At 38.7% G+C, this 7,735-nt stretch overlaps 3 non-coding genes across 3 annotated transcripts; all 3 read right to left on the minus strand.

The window, feature by feature from the left end:
- Positions 1-3,947: 3,947 nt before the first annotated feature.
- LOC143852108 (small nucleolar RNA snoR8a) lies at positions 3,948-4,037 on the minus strand. The gene has a single exon (XR_013236686.1). It is a non-coding gene; the product is annotated as a small nucleolar RNA snoR8a (small nucleolar RNA).
- Positions 4,038-7,115: 3,078 nt separating this feature from the next.
- LOC143852107 (small nucleolar RNA snoR8a) lies at positions 7,116-7,204 on the minus strand. Its single transcript, XR_013236685.1, has one exon. It is a non-coding gene; the product is annotated as a small nucleolar RNA snoR8a (small nucleolar RNA).
- A 51-nt stretch (positions 7,205-7,255) lies between these two features.
- On the minus strand, positions 7,256-7,391 carry LOC143852125 (small nucleolar RNA snoR126). Its single transcript, XR_013236701.1, has one exon. It is a non-coding gene; the product is annotated as a small nucleolar RNA snoR126 (small nucleolar RNA).
- Positions 7,392-7,735: the final 344 nt, after the last annotated feature.

A 7,735-nucleotide genomic window follows, 5' to 3' on the forward strand; every position in this document is an offset into this window, starting at 1 on the left:
AAAATGTGGTTGGGGTGATACCATTTTCTGGAATCCATAATGGGGATTGATATTGGCTCTACCTCATTTTAATGGTGGCAATATTTGGTTTTCTTATACCCATGGGAATCTTCTTTTTTGGGTTCCCTTGCTGCTTCATGTACTGTTATTGGCATTGTTCCATGATAAGGGTATGGAACTTGTTTGAAGCTTTGCATCTTAATTGACATGTCAAGAAGGTTATAGTCAGGCAAAGATTCTGTTAAGTATGATTTACTCATTGATAAGTGTTTGGTAGCTCCAAAGTATTGTCAATCTTTTTGGTAACATTTGATTTTCTTACAACTTAAACCCTTTTAGTCGTGTTTTGCATTTCTCTTATATACTTGGGTGTGAAGGGTTCCATTGACGAAATTCTTATTTCATCAACATTTTTTTGGGACAATGGATTACTGAATGTTGATATGTTACCATATGTTGTTGGTTGTGATTTTTCTTTAATACATTTCGTAAGTGGGATAGGTGTGATAATATGAATGGGGAATTCATTATAAATTGGTGTGCACAATGTTACATGGAATTGCATTTTATTCTCATTTCTATTAGACCGAACTGAGGCATGCATTTAGGTAAATCAGATTATCTATACTATGATGAAATCATTGCATAATAGGATTCAGTTTATACTGTCCAGTCTAGTTCATGCACATGGGGTTTTAATAGGGGAATGAATCCTTAATGATTTAGCCTTCTCTACTTTGTCTGTTTGGCTATGTTAGACACTTGTACAGTTTGGCCATGAGCAAAGAAATTCAGCTAGTCCCCTATTTGAATCTATTCTGATCTTGTAGAATCATAACTTTCCAAATGTCCTACTCTCTTGGTTTCATTTCCATATAATTTGGGGTGTACTCTTTATTCCTACTTTTCATAGGTCTCGATAATACCCGAATGAATACTTCATTTTAGCCCATGGAGCTAGTCATTATAAGATTAAAGTGTAATTGCTTGAAGCTCATTTCACTTCCGGTCAAAGCATTTTATATGTATATAGATTCTTTATAGGTATCTGGGTGGCTGTAAAGATTCATTGGTTAACTTAGGAAGCTGTCCTCAAGAGACGGCGATGACGGAATGTTTCTTGAGCCACCCCTTTGCCCTTCAAATTTCTTTTCTTATCTTCACCTCTCATGGGGCGTGGGGTTCCTTCTTTTTTGAGATCATTTGTAAGCCTAAGGGTTTTCATGGGTTAATCATTCACCTTACCTTCTTGTTTGGATGCTAGCAAATCAAATTGATTAGCATTTATGGACTGATGTGTTGCTTTGAGGTGTTGTGTTGTATACACGAATTTCATGTCAAAATCGTCATTACACAACTCTTCACAACACATGGCTTGTGGATCAAGGAGCAAAGGAACCAAGAGCTTGCACCTACGGTGAAGACATCTTCATTTGAAGATGTTCAAATCAAGAAGCTCATCATGAAGATTCCACAAGTTCCCAACAAGTGTCAAGAAGCAGCTTGGAGTTGAACATGCCATGGTGACACCTCATGTACCTCAACATGCATTGAAGATTGGAGGACAAGTCACAAGAGCCAAATAAGGTCAAGAAGTTCACTCGCAAGCCAAAGAAGTTCAAGAAAGTGCAAAGGAGCGAATACATTCCAAGAAACGAGCCATCTCCTCAAGAGCCGTCTCCTCAAGAACCCACGTCTATCAAACGATGTGACCCACAGATTCCCGATAAAAACTCTTCAACTCCATCATCTTCAGAGAGTCGGCACCGGTCCACCGCTTGAAAATTTTAGCTACTTCCTTGGCCCTTATAAAGGAACAAGAAAGTAGGGGGGCAGTATATTAGGGATAGAATCGGTATACACGGTACCGACCCTTAAATCCATCATTTACCGATCGACTAGTTCACGTCAACCTCCACAAGCAACACTCATTAACGAATCACGCCCATAAGACTACACCTTCATACGGTAACGGACCTCCGAAGAAGTCAAACACAATCGCGGGAATCTCGCCATTGTGCGACCAATCCGGACTACCGTTGCACTTAAGGCGAAATATTCAAATTCGAAACATCCCGCCTAGGCCACCATCCAAGATCTCTGCCTAGAATCGTCGGAAATCGTATCTCCACAATCTTATTCTCCATCCATCATGCTCCACGTAGGCTAAATTAAAGGCCTAATTATTATCTCCAAGATCGTGGATCTCCTCCTCTACAAAAAGGGGTCTACACACTCAAGCAAAGACATTCAGTCAATTCTCCTTCTCTTTCACCTTTTTCCTCTTTGGTCTGGTAACTTGGCTTGGCCCTCCCCCATTCATCGTCCATTGTCTGTGATTGCCTATTTCTGACTTGAGTGTCGAAGTGGCCGCCCGGAGCCACAACTCCGAATCCACTGACGTTTTTTTTGTGAGCGTAGGATTCCAAGTTCTGCCAAGCTAGTTCGTGCGGTGGTTAGGTTAGGTTGGGTTGAGTTGAAGCCAACCCTAGCTAGATAGCATTCACTCAACCCTAACCCGACTCGACCCAAGCCTCAAGTTGAGGCTGGTCCAGCCTAACACAACTTGCCTCTAAATCTCTATAGCCTAATCCATCTCTACCCTATCCCAACCTGTCTAACCTATTTTTTTCCAAACTGGGTAACGTTGAGTCGAGTTGGGTTCCGGTTAGCCAAGGGAAAGACATAATAATACAAAAACAATAGTAACCATAATAAATCACAATAACATTAGGACGTTAGGTTCGGGTCAGGTTACTCAACCCTAACCCAACCCAAAATTAAATTAGGTTGACTTTCCCCAACACTAACCCAACCCAACTTAAGGAAATGCCAAGCCAACCAAGGCAAAATTGGGTTGATCCCGTCGAGTTCGACTTGAGCCTAACCCAAGTTGCAGCCCTTGGTTTGTAACGACTGAGAACCAATGATACCAGCGAACCAATGACACCATCAACAGAAAATATGGCTGAAAAATAAACCAAGGTGAAGATTATTAACAAAGTTGCTTTGTTTCTCATGTAAGCGGGATTTAATTTTTAACAAAAAGATGCTTGGGCATGAGAGAAAGAAGGTAAGAAAAGAAAAGTGAGATGAGAGAGGGTTTTTTTCGGCGCATTATCTTGGGTTTTCCTATTGGGTTCTCTTGGGTTCTTTTTTTCTTTACTCTTGTATGTACAATCTTGCTTGTGAGTTTCGGATTAAATCCATATCCGGTAGGGTGGATTTGTGAGAAAAGCTTAGAATTCTAATAGAACACTAGGCAGGCCGGGGCCTTATAGGATGTGAGCTTTCCTTGCTAGGATCTCCTATCAAATAAAAAAGATAAAATCTTTAGATTGACTTGCAAAAAACCATAAAGAATGGATAGACATGAAGGGAGTATAAAATCCATATTATCTCCTGCTTCTTTAACGTTGGGAACTCCTGATATCCATTTCGTAAAACCTTCAAAATTCAGCCACTGCAAATTGGGTAGAAGCAAAACTAGGTGAATTTTTAGCTTCTTCAAGGGCATGTTTGACAATTAATGAGAAAATATTTCATGTGGATTATTTGTTTATCCAATGGAGAAAGACAGGGAAGAGATGGGAGAGAGACTTGAGGACAGAGCTTGAGAGCGGCTGGAAAACAGGGAAAAAACATTTTTAAAGAGGTCCTTTTATCTCAATTTACCATATGTTTCATACACAGATTTCTCAAATCTCTCTCTCACCTGCCCTCTCTACCCCTCTTCAACCTTGGGTAAGCAAATATTCCATGGTTGCCAAACATGCACTAAACGCTCTACAATTTCTACTTCCAAATGGGTTATGTAAACAGATTTGACAACACGAAAATAAGCTCTTTCTTTGTTTTTTGTTCTCCCTTTTATACTCTGAGAAAAAAGAGTTTCAGATGTTAAAAAATGAAAATAAAATAAAATAATAAGCAGCAGAAAAGAAAAGAGGCGCTCATATTCTATGGGTGTAAAAGAGTCTGTCATGCCATGGCTATAGCAATCAGAACGACGAATTTTTTATAATCATAGCACCAAAAATCAAAATCTATTTCAAAAAATATATGAACATTATAAACAGATACATGAAGAAAGGCTCAGACACGCACAAATAAAGTCTTCATAAACACAAACGCACACTAAATTTTAAAAAAATGGCTACATCTGCTTGGTCTCTAAGCAGAAAAATTAATCAGAATCCAGAAACGATTTCTGTCATCATAGCGAAAATCCAACAAAAAATGAATGGGAGAATTGAAAAATTGAAGAAATAAAATAAATTTAGAGGCAACAACGGTTGGGTTGAGCATGTTGAGGCGAACCCTAGCCCAACCCAAGATAGCATTCCCTCAACCCTAACCGACCCAAGCCTCAGGCTGAGGCTGGTCAACCCTAAAACAAATGCTACCATAAGAAATCACAATCGACAAGGCCTCAACCGTAACCCAATCCAAAATTAAATCAGGTTGATCCAATTGAGTTCGAGCTAGGTTTTCCCAAAACTAACCCAACCGAACGTAAGCAAATGCCAACCCAATCTGAGCCAAAATCAGGTTGATCCAAGTTCGAGTTGAACCTGACCCAAGTTACACCCCTACGTTTGTAACAATAGCGATTAAATGACGCCCTCAATAGAGAATCTCCATGACTGAAAAACAAACTATGTTTCCCACATAAAAAGTTTTTAATTTTTAGCAACAAGAGGCTTGGACAAAGAGAGAGAAAGTAAGAGAAAGAAAGGCGAGAGGAGAGAGGAGAGAGGGAGGTTTATCTTGGGATTTTTCTTAGTTCCTATAACATCTACAGTCTTAGTTGAGAAGTAAGCAAAAGGGTTAGGGATTTGTGAGTTTCAGATTAAATCCATCGTAATCAATCTATATTAATTTCTTATAGCTAAGATCACGTTCATGCCCATGGATTATAGCTAAGATCGTGTTCATGCCTATGGACGTAGGCATGTTGACCAAACTACGTAAAATATCACTGATCATATTGTGACTCGGTTTTATTTCTCCTTTTTCCATTTACTTTATGCACATTCAGATCAGATTTGCCTCACAGATTTTCTCAACACTTTCATAGATACTATGTTTGGTTGCTATTAAAAAAATTCCCTAGAAAATTCTATATTTTATTAAAAGTCAAGGGTATGGGACAAGCATTTATTACATGAAATACTTCAAATGAAAAGTCACCACTAACTCTTCACTAGCAACAAAACGAAGCAAGAGAGAAGGGGGTATTACAACAAGAGAAGCACAAAATTTCAATTCTGATTGAACACCTCTAGGTTGGGGCCTTCTTCGATGTGAGCTTTCCTTGTGTCCATTCCATGCTAAGATCTCCTCAACTCAACTCAACTCAACCAAGCCTTTGCCCCAAACTAGTTTGGGTTGCCTAATGAATCCTTTAGGCTTCGTTTGGTTGCTAGTAAAAAATATCCATTGAATTTTTGTGGAAGAATTAGTGGTGACATCTTCTCTCCCCTCTCTCGTCTCCTCTCTCTTCTTGACTTCTTTTGACTTACTATTCCACAAAAATCCAATGAATATTTTTTTACTAGCAACCAAACGAAACTTTAGAAAATTTTCATGAATAAGGTGAAATGATCTACCCAGCTCAAATTAACTAAGTCTAATCCTGACACTAGGTAGGTTCGTCAACAAGGACCATTTTCTTACATTCTGTCCTATCTAAAGGCTATGTTCTCTGTTATGTTCCTAGCCGTCGAGTCTTTCCTCACTTTTTCTACCAAAGTTGTTTTCGGTCTGCCCTTCCCCTCTTTTTACTCCATCAACTTGGCATGAGTACACTTCTTAAACGGTGCTCTCTCATCTACTACTCAATTGGTGCCACCTCCATCTTTTTACGGATGTCTTCATTGTCAATTGGATCTAACCTTGTTGTCACACATCCATCTAAGCATTCGCATCTCCGCTCCACTCATCTTATGCGCATGTTGCTTCTTAGTGGCCCAATATTCTGAGCCATACACCGGGGCCTCACAGCTGTCTCATAAAACTTTCCCTTCAACTTCGTAAGTAATTTATGCACACAGAAATCCTGAAGCATGCTTCTACCTCAACCAACCAGCTCTTATTAAACAAGTAGGAACACATACATGTCCAATTTATCATATTTTATAGCTCATGCGAAGACCTCCTCTGAAATGGAAAAGATAATTCATACATATCACAAAAGGGAACCAACTTAAAATCTTTAGATTGGCTTGCAAAAAGCCATACAGATTGGATATATATGAAGGGGGTATAAAATCCATATTCTCTCTTGCTTCTTTAACTTTGAGAACCCCTTTTGAAATCCATTTCGTAGAACCTTCAAAATTCAGTCACGGCAAATTGGGTACAAGCAAAACTAAAACTAGGTGAATTTGTAGTTTCTCTGTTTGGTTACTTATTTTTTGAGAAAAATATGGGGGGATGATCTCCTAATTTGCCGAAGTGTTTGGTCACCATTTTAGCAATTTTGGGGTCTTTGAATTTTACCAGGAGAAAATCTCAGAGAGATAGAGTTGAGAAGACGTCTGGGAGGTCTCCCACAAATCTTAACCAACCAAACAACCTTCCCTACATCATCTCCCCGTTCCCTGATCTTCTTTTGATCTCCTTTTGATCTCCCGCTGACTTCTCCTAATCTCCCTCCCATCCACAACCAACCAAACACAGCAGGGCATGTTTGGCAACTAATGAGAAAATATTTCATGGATTATTTATTTATCCAATGTAAGAAAGACAGGGAAGAGATGGGAGAGAGATTTGAGGACAGAGCATGAGAGCGGCTGGAAAACAGGGGAAAAACTATTTTAAACAAGACTTTTTATCTCTATTCACCCCATGTTCTCATACACAGATTTCTCAAGTCTCTCTCACCTGCCCTCTCTACCCCTCTTCAACCTTGGGTAAACAAACATTCCATGGTTGCCAAACATGCCCTAAAAGCTCTACAATTTATACTTCCAAATGTGTTGTGTAAACAGATTTGAAAACAGTCAAATATCCTCTTTCTTCGTTTTGTGTTCTCCCTTTTGTACTCTGAGAAAAAAGAGTTTCAGATGTTAAAAAAAAAATACGGAAAATAAAGCAGCAGAAAAGAAAAGAGGTGCTCATATTCTATGGGTGTAAAAGAGTCTGTCATGCCATGGCTATAGCAGTCAGAACGAGGAATTTTTATAATCATAGCACCAAAAATCAAAATCTATTTCAAAAAATATGAACACTATAAACAGATACAGGCAAAAAGGCTCAGACACGCACAAATAAAGTCCTCATAAACAGATATACCCAGATTAAAAATAAAAAAATGTGTATATCTGCTTGGTCTCTAACAAGAAAAAATAATCAGAATCGAGAAACGATTTTTGTCATCACAGCCAAAAGCCCACAAAAAAATGAAATGGGGAAATGAATATTGAAGAAACAAAACAAATTTAGAGGCTAGCGTAACTCGAATCTCGTTCTCTTTTTGGCAGATTAGAGCTTTAAAAGCCTCAGATTTCTATTTGGAGTTGTGAAAACATACACATCGAAGAATCGATGGCATGGAAAATTAATTCCTACTCCATATAAAATATAGATAATCTACAATAGAAATAGAGAAAGAACAGTAGAGATTGTAAGAATCTTACAGAGACCATCGATTTCTAGGCTTGCAAAGCGTACAACCGTACATACGAAAACGAGACGGACAATGAAATAGAGGAAAAACCCTAACCCTAAT

The sequence above is a fragment of the Tasmannia lanceolata genome, unplaced genomic scaffold, assembly GCF_043159265.1.
Source record: "Tasmannia lanceolata isolate RefF3 unplaced genomic scaffold, GAP_Taslan_0.1 ptg000018l, whole genome shotgun sequence".
Taxonomy (NCBI): domain Eukaryota; kingdom Viridiplantae; phylum Streptophyta; class Magnoliopsida; order Canellales; family Winteraceae; genus Tasmannia; species Tasmannia lanceolata.